Source organism: Chelon labrosus (genome assembly GCF_963514085.1).
Source record: "Chelon labrosus genome assembly, chromosome: 4".
In the NCBI taxonomy this organism is placed as follows: domain Eukaryota; kingdom Metazoa; phylum Chordata; class Actinopteri; order Mugiliformes; family Mugilidae; genus Chelon; species Chelon labrosus.
Genome location: NC_140340.1, coordinates 3,840,345 through 3,859,786, shown reverse-complemented (window position 1 = coordinate 3,859,786; position 19,442 = coordinate 3,840,345). Strand labels below are relative to the sequence as shown.

General features: G+C 43.8%; 1 protein-coding gene across 2 annotated transcripts in view; it reads left to right on the top strand.

Moving 5' to 3' along the window:
- foxp1b (forkhead box P1b) overlaps positions 1-19,442 on the top strand; it is a 150,072-nt gene that overhangs the window by 16,647 nt on the left and 113,983 nt on the right. For both annotated transcript variants that reach the window (XM_084542776.1, XM_084542775.1), the window contains exon 3: positions 17,121-17,164. The gene's annotated coding sequence lies outside the window, so the exon portion shown is untranslated. The remainder of the gene's footprint in view (positions 1-17,120; positions 17,165-19,442) is intronic.

The following is a 19,442-nucleotide window of genomic DNA, read 5'->3' as shown; positions in this document are numbered from 1 at the left end:
GGAATTGTTGCTGGCACTTTTTTGCCAGCAATTTAAAAAGATCTGGGGCTGGGCTTGTGAATGGTTGTATCCCAGATGGAGAATCAGTACAGCCAATCAGAGCTAGTTCACAACCTCTAGTCTTTTAAATGAATGAGCTTAAAAAAATCCTGACATCGATTTAACATCTGTACTTCTCTTGGTCATTTTACCACCTAGTTAGTTTTTAAATAGCTATATCTGAACAGCAAAAATGCTCTTGTTATCTTGTTAAATATGTATATAACACAGAAATAACCTCAATAAGCTACAGGTACTTTTTCAGACTATGCAGCTGTAACCATTTTAACCATTGGAGTGGTTTCCAGCTCAGACCTTCCCTCTCTATTTAAAGAGAACCATTTAATAATACTGTCTGTACTGTATAATTGGTATATTTCACTAGTTAATATTCTAGTGGCTCAAATGTGAAAGTTCGCTGGGCTTTATAGTCGAAGAAAGTTGCTAAAAATACATTTTTTATAGGACAGTGTGTAAACGAATTCATCAAAAATATAAACTTAATTGAATCTGCAAACATTTGACTCGTGTTTGTCCTGAATACTTAAAGATCCTCAAAGTTTTTGCATGAGAGAATACCATTTTTGTGAATACCATTCAAACGTCCAAGTCTCTAGTGTCTTGTGATGATAATAGAAATGACTTGCACCCTTTAAACGTTGAAGTATCTGATTGTTATTATAGCATAACCCTCCGTCTGAAATGTTGCACAATCAGCTGCTTTGTGTTCGTGCCTCTCCTTTGTTTTGTTTTTTTAATATCTTTGCCGTGCATTAGTCTATCTGTCCCTCTGCTCACCTCTGTCTGCCCCGGGAGCCGTGATTGGCTGAACACTTTCTGCACTATAGCCTGGCTGCTCGCCAGCCACGCTGCCAGTGGCTGCCATGCCCCCTGATCAGAAGAGAATGTGACATTTGTGCAGAGGTAATGGAATCTGCGTGCAATTAAATCTCTGACTGTGAAGAGAAGTCTATCTCCTCCATGCCTCCCGCCCCCTCCCCCTCGCCCCAACCCCATCTCCTGCCATTCCCAGCAGCAGGGGGGGTCATGCACGATGATGAAACCGTCCCAGCAGGCCCCCTCGCTGCACTCTGCTTCCCAATCTCCATGTCAGGTTGTATTTTTTTTAACTTTGCCGCACTGGCCCGCTCCTATCTGGCAATTAATTACAGAAAACGTCCATTAGAAATCTCTCCAAATATTGGATAAAGAATTAATATTCAACTATGAAAATTACGTCAACGCTGAGCCCCGTTACCAAAGCTTTAATGAATTCTGCTGCAGGTGACAGTTGTTATTTTGCGGTGAGCGTTGTCGGGCGGTTAAGCGTGTTTTTTGACGGTCTTTATTTGTAGACGTGGCAGAGAGCAAGGCAGAGAGAGAGAGAGAGAGAAGCAGAGGGCAGATTCATGCATGGATGAGAAGAGGGTCATATCTCTGTGCTCTTCCTTCTCCGCTGCCCTGCCACTACACTTAACGCCTCATTTGTGGGCTTTGTGGCCAATGGCTTGAGTCTGTGATCTGTTGCCATAAAAGGCAGCTTTTTCCTCTCTGCTGATGGGGCACTTGCTTGTGGGCTAATATCAGACCCCCTTCTGCAGGCAGACTCACATCTAATGGATATGTGTATCCCCATCAGGATCGTTGTTCACAGACATAAAAAAAAAAAAAAAAAAAAAAAAAAAAAAAGAACCCTCTCTGCTGCCTTTGTACTCAGTGGAGCTGGCTGGGAAGGACAGAGCCACGCCATGCAAGCATTTCCCTTGAACTCGTGTAGGAGTTGTCCCTATCTGTGTTCCTTGTTCCTACACTGGGTGGACGGAGATGCAGGATATCCAGGTCAAGGTTTGCCTAAATCCTCCCTCTGTCGTTTACACCCTGTGTCGGCCTGTCTAAAAGTCCAGACTCCTCTTCAGACACCGTAGAGTATTCCGTGTGTGTATTGAACTGGGGAATCACTCATTTCTTAAACAATGAAAGATAGCTGTCTGTTTTTCACATACAGCTGTAACGTGACTGTTTTCCTGTTGCACTGGAGTCTTTACTTTTCCACATTCAGCTTCTCTGGTAATGTGTTTTGTCACGAGGAATTATTAATGTCAGCGCGGGTTGAAGGGAGTGTTGTCTCTGAAAATACGAGGGTCACTCCGTTTCTTCTCCTTTCTTTTCTCCTGGGTTAATTTGAACCAACAATCAAATGAACCTCCTTATTTCCTTCTTCACTTTAAGGCCGTAATGAAAAGCCGCCGGGTGTTAACTTTATTCGCTTACATCCTGCTAAACAAATACAACACGGCTCCTCTTGGCTCTGTCTGTTCTCCCTCTGCTGCAGATGTCTTTGGTGCGTTCTGCGATAAAGAGGAAAAAAGGCTTTGCTCGGGGAAGGAGAGGAGAAAGAGGCCCGCTCCCATTAGTGTCATTCGAATGGTGAATTAGATCAGTCTGACAGATAGATGCGGAAAATTGTTTTAATTGTATAATTATCTCTGGTTAGCCACTTGTGCGGAAAAGTGCTGTGATGTGGGTGAAGGCCAGGGAAGAGCACATTCTGGCCTTTATGTGCTTATTTTGTCTTTGCACAGGAAGCGAACAACAATCGGGGGGTCCTGAGGATAAAACATAAACACACCCAAACTCGCAGACACTCACGCTCCCCCCGTGGGCAGGTTGAGACGTGCTCAGTGAGATGCTGCCCTTTAAAGTAATGCAGTGTCTGGCCAGTGAGCCGTTCCTCGGGCGAAATGGAAGGCGCCTGCAACCGTCTGATCAAGACGGCACGACTTAACAAGAAACGTTAACGGCTACGCAGCAACACGGTCATGAGAGAAGCTCAGTGGATCTGTGACTTGCTTAATCTTGCATTCAGTAGGTTTCTGAATGGATGCACGATATAAGATTAGGTAGAGTTGGCTCTAAATCTTGGGTTTAACTGCCACTCTGCTCTGTACGTCATTCTTTTTCCCCGCTCTGCATTACCAGGAATAAGTTTGCATAAGATAACCGTCTTACCTGCCAATAATAATAGATATCATCTCCTCTTTCAGCGAGGACTTATTGAGAAACGGCTTGTCTTATGTCGTTTAAAACATACAAACAAAAAAAGCATAACTGCAATTAATTAGCTTACCCGCTCGTACTAATTCTCAAGAAACAAACCCTCAGATAATTGTTTTTATAGTACTGGAGAGAAGTGATCTCTTTGGAAAAATGTTTTGCCTCCAGATTCAAACAGTTGAGTGTTCTGGCTGTTTCATCTTCACCCTTGGGGGCCTTGGAGTGTTTTTGAATACTTTTGATTTTGCCTTTATATACCACAGTGCCCCCCCTCTTCTGTACAGCGCCAGATCACAACTAAACATTTACCCATCTCTGTATTTATTATTTCACCCCTAATCAAACCTTCCTAAATATAGAACATTACACAACGTCTTCTCGCCCTCCGAGGTCGACTTCCAGGTTGAGCCACCTCAGATATATTCATCACCTTTTGCACAGTGATGTGGTGGTTAGCACCGATGCCTCACAGCCAGAAGGTTCTGGGTTCTAATCCATGGGCCGACCGGTTCCTTTCTGTGTGGAGTTTGCATGTTCTCCCTGTGTCTGCGTGGGTTCTCTCCAGGTTCTCCAGCTTCCTCCCACCGTCCAAAGACATGCTGGTTAGGTTCACTGGTGATTCTAAATTGGACGTAGATGTGTGTATCTCTCTGTGTTAGCCCTGTGATATACTGGAGACCTGTCCAGGGTGGACCCCACCTCTCGCCCCAATGACAGCTAGGATAGGCTCCAGCCCGCCCCACAACCCTTTACAGGACAAGCGGTAACAAAAGGGAAAATGCTGATGCTACTTTATGTGATTAACATATCAGAGGAGTCTGATGTGGATCTGGGGGAGGAGCCAAAGTCGCAGAACCACAAGAGTTAGAGAATTAGGGGCGAGAAGACGAGTGAAGAGTGTCATGTTATATATTTAGGAAGGTTTGATCAGGGGTGAAATAATAAATAAGAGATGGGTAAATGTTTAGTTATGATCTGACGCTGCACAGAAGATAAAATCAACTTGACTGTTCGTTGGGGGGGTTGTTATAATGGTAGGGGAAATACTGTGGTATATAAATGCAATATATGAATCAAAACTCTCATATCTCTGGTTTTACATGGTTTCTCAACGTCAAAGAAAAACTGGGGGGGGGGGTTTCAAAACTGCACTTTCGAGTTAAGTTGACGTCACACGATCTGATCACGGCGTCGTCTTTACGCTTATAAATTATCCAAACTGTGTAATGCCCCATTTGATGTCTTCTTGAACTATACATCTATTCATGGCCATTTTGATTTCAGCGACCGTTTAATTTTCGTAAACATGCGAGCACCTACGACGTATAGCGACGGGGCTTCCAGTCTCCTCTTGACGGATCGGTTACTGAATCATTTTCCAAGCCTGGTGGGCAAAGCTAAGCTCGGGCCCGACACTGATGCGCCGCAGTCAGCAGCTGCATGCAATTTTCAGCTCAGCTCATTCGAGTGTAATAAAACAATGCAAGAAGTGCGCGTGCAGCGTGGGCCTTGATGCTCTCACTCTTGAAGGAAAAGTTGAAATCTGACCCCCTCCTCCCCTCCCCTCCCTTTAAAGTCAACGGCGTAAACATGAAGTGGAGCTGCTACCATATGGGTTTCCGTCGTTGAGTTCTTGCCTCCTGGTTGATTCTGCCGTTTCAAAACATTTTATTATATAAGACTTCCGTTGGTTTATCATTACAGCAGGCAGGCCTTTTATTCTTGATCAGTTAACAGATATTTACACGAGTGTGACGAGCCTCTTGCAGCACAAAGCACTTTCTGGACTGAGAGCTTGTCACATCTCAGTTGTTACCTTCGTCATGCACTGTTGTTCAGTTGCATCTCCCGTTATAATGCACAGGGGATTAGCAGGTAACAAGGCAGCAGCACTCCTTTGAGGATGTTGCGCGTGGCTTTGAATGTCTCACACAATACAACATAAATGAGGTGGGGGGGAGCAGGGAGGTGTTCCACCAAATGGTGATTTCCCCGGCTACACAGGGAGCCTCCTCCTGGATAATGCGGTAATGAAAGGTGACAGGAAGGACTCAGGGTCTGGAACGAAGCCGGGGCAGCTGGTCAGAGCAGGAGAATAGGAAGTAGTGTGCACCCGGGCTAAAGTGCAGCGAGAAGCAAATTAAAGCTCATATCTGCCATCTCCCTCGCCTCCCTGCGCTTTCCTGTTTGGACTTGAAGGTGATTGGGAGCCAAGGCGGTGACAGTTGACGGAAGCTACACGGAGGAGAGAGTATTTATTTACAGTGAGATGCAGCGATGCTTGTTCAGGATGCGGTTTCACGCAGGATGTGCCGCCCTCCCCCCCCACCGCCACCACCACACACACACACACACACACACACACGCACACACACCTCCTCCCATCGTTCTCATCTCCACCCTCACACTACAATCCCCAGGTTTGATCAAGAATGGGAAGTGGGTTATTGGAGAGGAGGGGTTGGCCTGCTGCAGGGCCAGGCAGCTTCTATTGTGTAAGAGGCCGGGTCTGGACACAGCCAGCAGAGAGCTCACTCAGCATGCCTTCCTGCCGGGCCCAGGAGGTGGTACCAAAGTCAACACAGGTCACTGAGAAATAGGAGTGCGAAGCGCTAAGGTTGCAGTTTGTGACACAGATTGTCTTTAAGCGTTGCATAATAGAAAAAGTGGAAAAAAAAAGAGTGTGCTTTAGGAAAGTCCAGAAAAAGGGAGTGAGTAGGTACCCTGCTGGGAATTCCACCCTTGTAAAGCAAGGGTGGGGGGTGAGTGTGTGTGTGTGTAAATCCCAATAATTACACTCTAATCTGTGGTTTCAGCACAATTACCACTGTTGTCACCCGACAATACAGATTTCACATTACAGTAAAGTGCTCATTTAAAGATGCAAGTGTGTGCAGCATCTTTTTTTTTTTTTTTTTTTTTTAATACCACCCAAGTGGAAAATACCCGGAAAACTACTTCTTTCTTTATTAGCCAGATAAAACTAAACCTGTAGCAGAAGGAAGTGGTCCAAGTCCTGCTGACCCTTGTCAGATGGTCATTCTGGTCTCTGCTCACGGGCTGCCATTTCGCCACTAATCCACCCAAAATTTTACAAGGCACATTTTACGACAGCCGTAGATAAACTCTGGAGATCCTGCAACATAAAGTACACATCTGTTAATGCCTAAAATTGTACAACAGCCCCCACACGTCTGTGTAGTTTGGAGTTAGCACAGACTGTAACACTCCCTGCTGCAAAAGCAGTCATAATTGTCTTACAGTCACATCTTCAAACAACTCGCATGTCTTTGGTTCGCTGCCACAGTACAGTAGCTTTCTGATGAGCACAATTTCTCCTGGATTTAGTGTAGTCAGCATAGCCTCTTTTATTTTAATAGAAAGAGTATTGGAATATTCTTTTTTAAAATAGTGACTATGATCTCTTGTAATTCTCATTTTTCTTTTTACAGTGTTTACGATTTGATAAAAAACGCTCTGAGATCATTTGGACCTAACCGAGTCATCTTTCTGCAACACTTAGCAAGTCCTGAGACTAATACGACCGAACGGTTGCAGTAAAAATGATCAAGGAGGGTTTAGAAAATGAGAGCCAGTCCAATATGTGAGCCTTGATTAGCAGATCTGTGAGTGATGCAATTTAAACAGCAGTTGTCATTACAGGGTCACAGTTATTACACACTTACCAGCTCAGACTCTGAAAGAGGAACTGTGTCTCCTGTGTGTGTATTCTAGCATAGCTCTTATCAGTGCATTAAGAAGTCAAATGTACAGTACTGTATGTTGATCTGCGCCCAGCCCCCCTGCGACGTTCCTTCTACCCCCGCTGGTTATCTGGGTTTCAACAGATCTGTGAACTTAAGCTACGGGCCTGACAGAAACAACACATAAGAGGGAGGGAGGAACTCTCAACCAGAGAAACACAAATCTCGAGGCTCATTTGAGGTTAGTTCAAAGGCATCTGGCAAATAACCTCAGGGAGAGCCACTATGCAGCCGTGTAGTGGGGCTAGTATATCAGTATTCCAGTTTGAAATAGCAATGACAAGCAAACATAGAGCCTGCTCAGACCTCGCATTAAGATCCGATCTGGGTGATCCAATCTCAAGTGACCCGCTTTAGGTACGTGTGTTCAGACCTGGCATGTGATATGTAAATAAACCCCCGACATCATCTGGGGAGCAGTAGTAACACCTGATGTCTCTAATGGATCTCTACCGCTGCTCCAGAACCGAGAACAGCTCTGTTTTATATGTGTCTGCGTCATGACTTTGGCTTCACATGTTAAGTTATTATTTACTGATCTCCTCCGTGACGTTAGTTAGACCTGCGCAAAACTCCACACCTCCGCACCCTAACCTCTGGTAATAAAGGTAAATAAAGACATTGGTGATTGAGGAAATGCGTAACTTAACCACACGTGGCTCCTCAGTCATCAACATGACCACATCAATTATTAAGAATCACACACGTGTACTCATATAAATACTTTCGTTTGTAAATTCTTACTTAGATTTTTTTATTTATTTGGCTAGTTACCAGCTACAAGGACAGGATATTTTAAAAGGTTCTCATTACTAGTGAACAGACATCACTTACGGTGCTTTTTCCATTTCAGGTGATCGTTAATAAAAGCGGTCGTATGTTTTTTTTCTAGATGAATGAGGCAGGAGCCCCCCTGTTGAGTATAGGAGGTCTCTAACGCGACCCAGGACGCATTGTGTTCACACTACCAAAGGAATGAGGCCACATGCGACCCAGACCACCTTCAGATGTGGTCAGAGATCACATAAATCAAATGCGAACTCACACCTGGTGTTCACACCTGTCTTTTTTTACGTGATCGGATCTTAATTCAAGGTCTGAAAAGGCCCATTGTTGGTGAGAGGGGTGAGAAGGTAACCGAACTAGTAGCTATTAACCACATTGTGAGGTTACAGCAAAAGCCACCACGTGTTTTTTCTTGTATTGTCAAAGTAGTACATAGTACTAGTAGTACATAGTATTGACAGCCAAGGATTACCTGTGATTGCAGTTTTTTAAAATCTATTTTAGCTGTATGTACAGTATCAAGGGTTGAACCGACTAGTCAACCTTACTGCTGTGCCGTGACGCTTTAAGCATCACGTCGACTAGTCGCTGATCATGTGACAATAACAACATGGACGCCTCCTTGAAGACAGGTGAACAGCCCAGTCATTGCAGTAAACTAGCAGCGGTTCATCAAATGTGTGAGAAGCTCATTCTGCCGTGACATTTAGAATAATGAGTCAGTCCTGAAATACAACAAAAACACTACTGCAATGCACACTCATCTGAAAAAACATCTGCTAACGCTAGCAGAGGAACGGTCCAAGTCCTCTCAACGACAGTCAATTAACTTCACCAGAGAGAAGGAGGCTGCACATCGACAGTTTGCTGGTGAATTTCATTGTCTAAAGTTATTAGATATTTAGCTGCAATAAACGGAAAAGGCTTTGGAGATATACCGCATTTTTTAAATCCTGTCTTCATGATATTATCTTACAACACGATGTGAAGTACTATTAAATGCCCGTGACTAAACATATCTACAGCCCGAAGTATTGATAAGCTCATGTGTTTATGTTAAGCTCTGTTCTGTTCTATTAGTTGACATTGTTGTTGTGGTTGCAGAGCGTGTTTTTTGTCCTTGATGTCAGTGAATGCACCATGCGAGAGCTAAGAGTTTGCAAGAGCTGCATATTAGAAGCGTTGACGTGGTCTACGGCCGACAGTAGTTTGTGCTCACGCTGCAATAAACTTGCAGAAAAACCCCGGTACCTTCTTTTGTGTGAGACTCTACAATATTCAGGTCAAGAGTGTAGAGTTCATTGCTGCGAAGCATTACGTTCTGCTGTGTTTCTATGTGTGACGTCATCAACTAGTCGACGTCGACTCGACTTTCACGACATATTAGCCGACTTTAACCAATCCGAAGTCGTTCAACCCCTAGTATATGTACACACACCTGTGTTTTGAGTTTGAAAGCAGTCTGAGTGACTCTGAGATATTTACTGGAGGAAAAACAGTTGTAATAAGTCAAGAATGCACCACTGCCGTTCATAAGCCAAATAACAGTCTGTCCTGCTCAAAAACAAGTGACTTCAGCCCAAAACTGAGAAGGTGAAATAAATTCCAGATTGTACTTTTAAATGTTTTTTTTTTTTATCAGGGAAGGGCATCCGTCTGCAGCACCTGTTACCGCCAAAGCCACAGAGGGAACTGTTTTTGTAGAGATTCTGCAGTGCTTTTGTTTCTTCTTTTCTGTGTTGTGATGCTGCCGCTAACCGACGATGACAGCATAGTTACCTCTGGCGTGAATGGGAATAGATTCTGTTATGTGATAGACAATGCTCCCTGTGTAAGTTGAGTCTTAGCCTAATTGATGTTTTGGAAGATGAGCTCAATTGGATGAGTCATTAGGCCTATTACCAGAGTTTTATTAAATGCCCCCACCCAAAAAGAAGGAAAAAAAAAATCTTCTGTGGAGCATTTCCTTCGTAGAATAACAGGCAGTCGGTTTGGTAAAAGGCAGATAATATATGTGCGAGATTGATCAGTGAGTAGTGACCCCATTATCTCCTGAGATGTTAATTACACTGTGCTCAGCTTGCATGTCAAAAGGCAGATAATTGAAGAAGGTAAAAGATGTGCCACACTTTATTTATGCTTTCACTCGCAGGAAGACGATCTCCTCTCTCTTCCGTGTCCTTCTCCTTTCTTTCTTTCTTTTTTTTTGTGTCTGCTCTATATTTATTGTTGGGTAATATCACATTGTCATAGTTGATAATTGTTCGGAGTTATTATTCGCGGCCATCACCGTGATGAATGTTCTGTCCGTGCCTGTCTGCGTTCGCTGTCACAGATTTCCACGGGGCCTTAAAAAAATAAATCCTAAAAGGGTTTGGATTAAATTACCTGAAGTCGGCGCCAAGTTTTGTATTTGTCGGCTGATAAACTCCTTTTAAGACCTCCTAAAGGTCTCTATGTGGTGTTTTTCTACTAATTCTACTAATTTGTAGAGTGAGATTTTGAAATTTATTCCGGTTTTATGAACTTGTGATGTGCAAGCCTGCAGTCACACTGATGCTGCAACGCTGCATGATGATACACAACTCCTTGAATGTGTATGCAAACTATTATTAAATGTATTAACAGTAAAGCTGATGCAATGACAATCTGGTTTGCACATTCAGTTGTCACCAACTTACAGCAGCTGTGTGCGTGAAAAAAAAGAAAGATGATGGAATCCCCCCTACCCCCCACCCACCTGACTAGCTTGATGTCTGTAAACTTCCTATTGACGGTGTATAAGGCGAAAAGGACATGTTGTACTTTAAAAAAAAAAAAAAAATCTTGTTTGTCATTTCATGTTCTTATAGAGATAGCGTCAAAACTCGGTTTCCTGTGGTTTCCTGTGGTGTCTCTATGTGCTGCAATTTACAAGTGCACGTGAAGGCTGCACTCCCAAAAGTGACACACAGACTCGCCAAACACATACACACACATGCCAAACACACACACTCCTGGGTTCTCCTCTCCTTTCCTTGCTACCACCATCGTTTTGGGGCGGAGCCTCAGGGGAGCGGCCAGGCTCTGGTCATTCCAGAGCTTCTGATGGACACCAGCATCACACATGATTTAGTGCATCACCTGGTGGACACTGCTAAGAATGAGCACGGTGTGACGTTCAAAACGCTGGGATGTACAGTGAGGACATTCCCGCTGTGCATGGCTTTTAGCAGAGATCAGTGTTTTACTTTTTTTTTTTTTTTTTTTGTGCACCGTCAAATGTAGGTTACATACCTCACATCCTCGAATCTGTGAATGTGTGCAGTGACGACAGTGATCAAGCTGCACAGATTCAAATCTGATTCAAATCTGTGCAAGCGAGTAAAAGTTTCATCTCTCATGGGACAGTGGCAGAAGACAAAGGACTTCAAAGAGGGCTTTGTGTGACATGTTGAAATCAGGAGAAGTGTTTAAAGGCCACCTTCCTAACAGGAAACGTGAATGATGGTTGTCGGGACAGATTCACCTCAGCTCAACATCAGCTGGCTTCTTTGTACGTGGTCTGACTAATATCTAAAAGCCATTAGCATCTTTTCTACTTGTTTATCTGCAGGCCAGGAGGCTCCACGGGTCAGACCATGAACCTCATTGGATTTAAGGGTTTTATGGTATTAAGTTTGAAGTGTTTTTTTTTTTTTCCTCTCTTTCTTTTTGGCCACTTTTTCTGCGTGCTGGAGAAAGACCTGTACTCTCTCTCAGATGCTTGCAAGCAGCATTCTGCTGTGGCAGTGCAGGCTTATCTGGGCTTGAGGTCTGTACTTTAATGGGCTTTATTGATCTAAACAACATCAGGGGTTGCGGTGATGTTATTAAGGCAGAGATAACTTCTGTGTAATTCCACTCCAACAATATATTAGCCTTTTATTGGTCTAAATAACTTTGCCTTTTAGACAGTAATGCACCAGTAAGTCACAGCGGCTCTTCATGTCGGCAGGATCTTAATAAAGCATTTCCTCTGGACATCCTGCTGCGGAGAGAGTGAAAAACGACAGGTTAAAAGGCATGCTGGGAAGTTTCCATGCCATCACTGTAAAGGATCTGTTTTGAATACATAAATAAAGCTAGAGGAGAGCTGTGAACAGGAAAGGAGTGGGGGGGAGGGAGGGAGGCTCGGATTGGTGGACGTTTGTACGAATGTGTTCCAAACGCTTTCTCTGGTTCACACCGAAAGAACTGAAATATGTGCAACATCATGTAGGCAGCAGCAGATTGGTGTTATCAAGGGTAAATTAACGTAGCATGTATTGTTAAAAAAAATCAACATATTACTTTGCAGATTAAATCTATCGATTTATTGTTTTGTAATATTAAGACACTGATATTGGCATGTTATAGTTTAAACAATAAGGAAACACAATGCAGGTGGCACAGTGGTGTGGTGGTTAGCACTGATGCCTCGCAGCAAGAAGGTTCCGGGTTCGAATCCAGGCCGACTGGGGAGTTTGCATGTTTACCGGTTCTCTCCAGGTTCTCCAGCTTCCTCCCACCGTCCAAAGACATGCTGGTTAGGTTCGTTGGTGACTCTAAATTGGTCGTAGGTGTGAGTGTGAATGGTTGTCTGTCTCTCTGTGTTAGCCCTGTGATAGACTGGAGACCTGTCCACCCGCGACCCTCCCGAGGACAAGCAATTACAGAAGATGAATGCATGAATGACTGAAACGGAATGCAAAATCCAAAAATATTTAGGAAAAGAATGTTTTGCACACGTAGTATAATTGTAAATTGCAAAAATAAAAAGTAGCATAAGTATTATTTTATTCATATTGCGTTAGTTTTGTAAACTGTAGACACACAGCAGCAGTCAAACGTCCTGCTCTGAGAGTTATTTAAAGGTTTATGAGAATATAAAGAATAACAGGTATAGAAAATGTACTAAATTATGCATTAGTTTATCAGAAAATATATAAAAACTGACCAGAATAATAGCTGTAATATAACAATATCGGGTCAGATTTGTTTGTTTTTCAGTTTATTCATGTTAATTATTATTAATTTAATACGCACGGTGCTTTGTGTCTCTGCAAACTTTTTAATGGACAAGTTGCAATATTTCTTTTCTTCCAAGGGCAGAATATATCTAATATTTATACGAAATAACGAACCCATTTATCTGGAAGTGTATTTTCAAAGCGTTGGGGGTGGGGTGGGTGAGTTGGGGGGAGGTAGGGCTTCATAATTTGCAGCTATTTAAAGCCTTGGTTTTGGTAATGAATTATTTTGTCATCTCGACTGTGATGAGATTCATCTTTAATAACTGTAACAATTATTTTATTAAAAAGAGAAGCCATGCATTATGGCTATCTCGCCAAGGTCTCAAGCTGGAAGGAATTCTCATTAAGAGCATTATGTTACCCCGGTGTGCTTTCAGTCGGATGTCCCGCTGAAATTACATTAGGTGTCAACAATGTTTGTGTTAGAAGTAAGCAGTCATATTTACAGAGGCTAGCTTTTTTCATTTGCTGCCTGACACCGGGAGATGTATTAAAAGAGATACTAATGCCCTGTATCTGATTAAGTCACTTACGGAGAAACTCTTTTAAAGTGTTGACTTTTAATATAAGGCCGGCACCGAGACACACATCTTTATTCAGAACTTTTGATTGCTCGAGATTAATTTGTGATTTATTCAGCTGTTATCGCCCCTTATTCCCGACCGTCTGGATCTCCGAAACCCACAAGCACGGGGCTGTTTGTGTCGTGATTGATTTATCAGTGTATTTTCATCTACATCCTGTGTTTCTTCTGATGGTTAGCGTGGTGTGCAACATTGTGTTCTGTTAATGGTTCCAGGCCCAGGGTTGCCGCTAATGACATGGATGTAATTGTTTGTCAGTGTGATAATGCGCGATTTCCTATTTCCATGTGAAGGTGGACATTTGATGAAGGAGGGATCTTGTCAGGAAGACAAAGTGCTGTCATTTGTCACCGGCTAAATGAGCTTCTCTCTCCAGACGTCCTCTCGGTTTTCAGCGGCGATATCATATTCACGGATCCCCTTTTTTGGGCTGCTTGCCCATGACTTCCACGGTATCCAGTGTGTTGCATGAAAAGTCAATGACCTAAACCCCCCCCCCCCTACCCCCCCAGACCGAGAGAGGAAGACGGTTTTATTGCGTGTGACTATCCTGGTCAGTTCAAGAAAAAAATCAAAAGCTGCTAAACGGGAGGTTAGGAATAAATCAAACAATGAGATAAACATCCCAGTCGCTCAGTTTGGGTCCTGTGCTGACATATAAAAAATTCTTAACTGTATTTCCAGAAAGACAGAAGTGAAATTACTGAGTTTGGTAATCTTTTATTCTTAGTGTTTGCTAGCAGGCATCACTTCCTTAAACTTGACATTTTTTAAAAGGAGAAACTATTTCATCATCTTCGGGAGAAAGACTTTTTCAGTTCATGTCTCTGTGTGCACATCGAGTTTCACTGATAGTACGTATTTATTTTATCATGTGATAATGTCAGTTGTTTGGCTGATGATAGTATATTTTGCTCCAGTAATATCATAAACCGGTGAGGCACATAATGTCAGCGATTGAAGGTCGGGACTGGGGGGACTACCTTCATACTTTCTAAAGTCTTTGATGTAGTTAGCCCCTGAACAGACTGCTTCTGTTTCTGATTAGACTGATGCCGTATTGTGGGGTTGGGGGCAGATTCTTTCTAGTTAACAATCTAATGAACTAAACAAGCCAAACAAAGGAGAGGTGCACCAAATAGGTCTCCTGGGGGAGCTACTTACTGTCACAATTGCCCCTCTGTCTTCCCTTTCCAGTCCATATCGATTCACGTCTTCATTTGTTATGCTGTGTCCGCTGCAGCACACATGGGCCGGTGTAATCAGCTAAATGTAGCCTCTGCTTTCTTATTATTACCTGGGTGCTTAACACTGATATAGTTTTATTTTTTTCCTTCAAGGACAAATGGTGCAGGAGAAGGCAGATCCCGTGTGAAGTCCCTTAGCTCTCGCTGAGCGGCAGATCCCTTTTCAGCGCCAGCTGTTCTCTCAGATACACCAGGCCGTGCTGAAATTCTCTTAATATAATTCTGGGGGCTCAGGAGAATAGTGCAAAACAAGCGTGCCAGCGAGGAGAACGTTGAATTTTTCATCAGTGGGCTTCAACTCGCTGAGTTAGTGGGCAGCGCTCTCATTCATGAGCAGATGTTCAGCGCAGTTACACTCTGCAGTTAATGTGAACTTACTGGCCTCTCTGCCATTGGCTGCAAGGACGTTGGCAGGGATCTGGCATCTGAGAATTACTCCCAGTAAAAGGCGCAGGCCTGAAAAGCGTTGCCCTGGCCTTTTTTAGCCACTTCCCAGCCCAGGAGCTGGATCACGGACGGGGGGGAAGGCACTGACAGCCCATCCGTCTTCAGCCCGACAGTGATGAAACACTTGCCACTGTTTGCTCGGGGAATAACGATGAAATTCCTGCAGATAATTTCCACAAGTTTTACGTTCGCTTCTAAAGACATGGCTTAACATGAACCAACGTCACTCAGCAGGTCAAATATACTGTGTGATACTGTGAAGTGTATGTATGTGAAGGCCCTGTTGTAGAATGAAACAATAATACATGCAGAGGTGTGATTCAAGTACCCTTAAAAGAGGAAATCCATAGAAACAAGGAACATGTGAGGGGTAGCAGTGTGACCCTGGTAGGTGTGTAGCTAAAAAGCAGCTGGTGCTGTGGTCAGCCTGGTGGGCTGTAGCCTCTCCCTGGCCTGCTGCTTCAGACATCTGCATGCACAGCCTGGGTTTGATGTGGTCATACAGATCTGTAATAGTTTCCTCCTAACAAAGCAAAAGGGCTATTTGATCAGCGAGAATATGTGACACCAAGTTTGCTAGCGGCACGCCAATCATCTTGAGTTTGTGTGAAAGTCATCACAGTAAAGTTGTGCATATGGGACTTAAACTGTGGAAATGACAAGCTCTTGTTTCCTCTGCACGTCTCATTTTCACTTTCTAATTGGTCGTTTTCAGGTTGGCTTTACGAGAGCAAAACTAATTAGTGTTTCTAAATTCAGCAGAAAAAAAAGTCAGTTGGCTTGATTGTTCTGGTTTCCTCTCCTGTGTCAGGCGCTCAACAAGAAAATAAGACTCTAATCATTTTCAAATTGCTCGTATTTTTAAACCCCAGAGCTGAATGTCACTCCCGGTCTCTTGGCATTTTGTTTGGCAAGATCAGGGAACAGTGGTTGCCCTCTCGCCTGTGTGCTCTCTTTGTGATTCGTGGGAAGTTTGGACTTGGGGCCGGTGGAAAAAAAAACAATGCGCTGTGTTTTAGGTGGGGTTGTTTCTGCTTTGATTGGGAACGTCCTGCTGACAGGAGCAGCCGAGCAAGTTTACAGTAGCTGTGACATTGCTGTTACCTTTATTCAAAGTCCTCCAGCTGCAGCGAGCCCTCAGGAAGCCCAGCGCAGGCCCACATGGGCGGCTGGCGGCCCACAGAGAGGAGAACGAGCCCTGTTTGAGTTGGCAGACGCTCCCCTCTCGGGGAACTTTTGCTGCCTCTGCAGAAAGGCCAGTGGCGGCGGCTCTGGCGGGGCGGCGGTGATTCTCGGGGCAGGATGGGCTTTTTCCACCTCTCCTCCCTTTCAGGAAACACATTTTGGCGTTTCTTCCCTGTGCGTTTGCAAACGGAGGGAAGGAGTTAAGGCGAAAGGGGCACGGGGCAGTGGGACTGAATGACGGAGCTCAGCCGTGAGGGGTGGAGCGCAGTTTGATCCCATGAACAAGCCGTTGGAGAAAGCTCCAGACTTCTCAGCGCTCACTGCCGCGGTGCTCCATTTAAAGTGAATAAAAACATTTAAGAGCGTGCCGTAAAGCGTAGCCTATTTTTATTTTTCCGTCAACACTGTGGGGACTCAGTCTTCAGAAGCCAGTAATTAAAAATCCTTGATCTAAGGTTAGGGAGGAGCAGTGCTTAAATGCAATTAGAGCAATGCTCAAATTAATTTGGACTCAGTTACAGTTTTTGGGACCACGTGTCATTATTTGTTTAATCAAGGGAGTTCTTGTTTGAGATGCTAAATATGTATCCGCAGACATTTAAAGGGGGGCACTGGGAAGCCTATTTAATTCTGCCGTAATGAATATTAATTTGAAAGTGACCTGTTTTGTGTCCCCACACTATTGCCTTCAGCGCTAACTCGGAGCCTCGCTCACATTACAGTCGCCAAACAGTGTGCGAGGTGACGGCAGTGTTATTGTTGAATAATAAGTGATGGTGGAACAATGTTTTTGCATGTTTTTGATTTTGTCACCTTCATGTTTGAAATAATTTCCACTGTTTCTCTTTTTTTCCATTCTACCACCCCCACCCCACAACTTTCCTTCTACCCCCCTTCTTCTTCTTCTTCTTCTTCTTCTTCTTCTTCTTCTTCTTCTTCTTCTTCTTCTCTCCTCCCCTTATCTGCTGCTTGCCTGTCCAGCCAGGAGGCTCCAGTGGTGACATCCTGTGGAGGCAGAGATCAAAGTGAGTACTCCACATGTGCGTCAGGTTTAACAAACACTGCTCATGTACCAGCTTTTGAGCAAACTAGTTCTTTTTTATTTTATTACGTCTTCTCACAGGATTATACATTATATGGAAATTGTAATGAGTTTGAATGCCACAAGATGATAAGTGTGGTTTTGCATAGTAACCGGTTTCCTCGTTTCCTGGTACACTTTTATATTGACGTCACTTTGAATGCCAAATGTGTCCCGGTTGTGTCAGCGTGAGGCCTGGGTGACGCGCGAGAGACCGCCGAACGTTAACCATGAACCTGAAAAGTAAAGAAAATTGCAGATAGTGTGCTGGCTCATGTCTGCATCCCCCGGACTATCCTAGAAGTCATTACTCCTTGTGTGGTGTATAAACACGTCAAAAACAAACAATGACCCCGGGCAGGCTCCGCACTGCAAAACAATTTCAAAGCCTGCAGTGTAGTGTAAACACGGAACGGGGCTAACCTTCACGCAGGGAAGACTTCACCTTAAACCCGGTGTTTGTTTTATAGTCCCTGTCGACCTTGGTCGGCTGTAGTGTACATCTCTTCGCTTCTTTCCAGGTCGATGTAGCGCAGGTTCTGTGCTGACATTTAGGTTGAGGCTTTCAGAGGAAAAGGTTGTGATGGTGTGTTGGTTCATTATCGTATGTTCAATATGCATATTACTCAGCAAAACCTTTTGCAGAGCTTATAGGATGAGCTTACAGCATTAAGCCTTTTATTGGACATTACAACTCTCGTTAGTCTTTAAATTAAAAATGATCGAGCAGCATTCATCCATCTCCATTGTCGGAGGGATGCAATAGAGATATAACTTTATCCTTAAAAATGTGAATTCGGCTTTGCAGGTGTAGATTTCCCATGCACAGACTCCATACATATCATGTAATGAATATTCAGTTCCTTCTTTCATAGACTCCTCTGCCTCTGTGAGCTTCTCCACACTGAGCCGGGGGTGACTGTGAGGCGATGTGAACCCGTATTTTTAATAAAGCCCAGCTGCTGAATGATCAAATAGAGTCTCTAATTAAGGCCTGAGTGTACACCCATGTAAAATTCTCTGTGGAATGCTAACAACCTGTGATATTTCCAGAGGAATTTGCTGCGCAGGTCTCAGAGAAGGGAGGGGAGTCGAGTGTTTGGTGTTCAGAAGGAGGAGGGGCAGCGTTCATGTGGCAAGCCAACATGTTGTTCACATCCGTGTCAGATTGAGGCTAATGAAGGCCAGACTGATCCTTGGATGCGAGCCTTAAGTAAATGATCCCTCTTTGAATATATTAAAGCCCCATAGCGGCGCCGTGCCTCCCTGCCGTGCCAGCGCTGCTACGTGTTGTCTTGTGGTCTGACGAAAGCCGGTCAGAGCGGCAGTCACGGTGTTCGATCACGCTCAACCCGGGTTCAGTTTGTTTTTGCCACGGCATTGTTACGCCCGGCTCAGTGGTGAGGAGCCGCGGCAGCCGATCGCTTCCAGGTTAGCGTGTCTGCAAAAAAACAGTTTGATAGTAAATGGAAAGTATGAGTGTTGTGTCGTTTGACAATGTAAATGAGCCATCTCAAATTTTTTTCCCCACCCTCTTAAGAGGGATTGCATTTACATAACAGGCTGGGGTTTGATACTCATGCAAATTGCCCCGTGTAGACAAGCCGTACTTTTTCTCTTTAGCAGTTATTTTTGAATTATGTGCTGAATGAAAACGTGCTACTACAAATATTTAAAACTCATCACAAGTGAATCGATAATAAAAACTAGTTTCACATCCTGTACTGTAGTTTATGGTCACATCAGCGTTCTGCACTCGTAATTACGCAGCACAGTTGACTATCACGTTGGAGGACATTTAAATGAATGAATGAATGCACCCCTTCTAAGCTACTGTAGCATTAATAAATACCTTTCGGGTTCTTTAGTGCTGGCCTTCCCTTAGTGAAACAATGTCATTTGGTTTTTGCTGATGTGGCATGTGTACTTCATAGATGGATGGACTGGATGGATCCAATTAGCCGTGGTCATCACTTGTGTATTTAAGCTGACAGTGGAAGTCTTGATTTTGATAGTTTTGTGAAATGCTCTCGCAAAGTACTTTAAAAGGCCATAAAAGGCACGTTGTGAAGAATGCTCCTTTGATGCAGATTTGATTTACAGCTAAGGCAAATTGTCTCAATCAGTTGTTGCATGGTGTGCGATGATGGGAGTGATCCGTGCAATTTTTTTTTCTTCTGTATTTATATAAAATCAACCCTGCGGTTACTTTCACTTAAGAT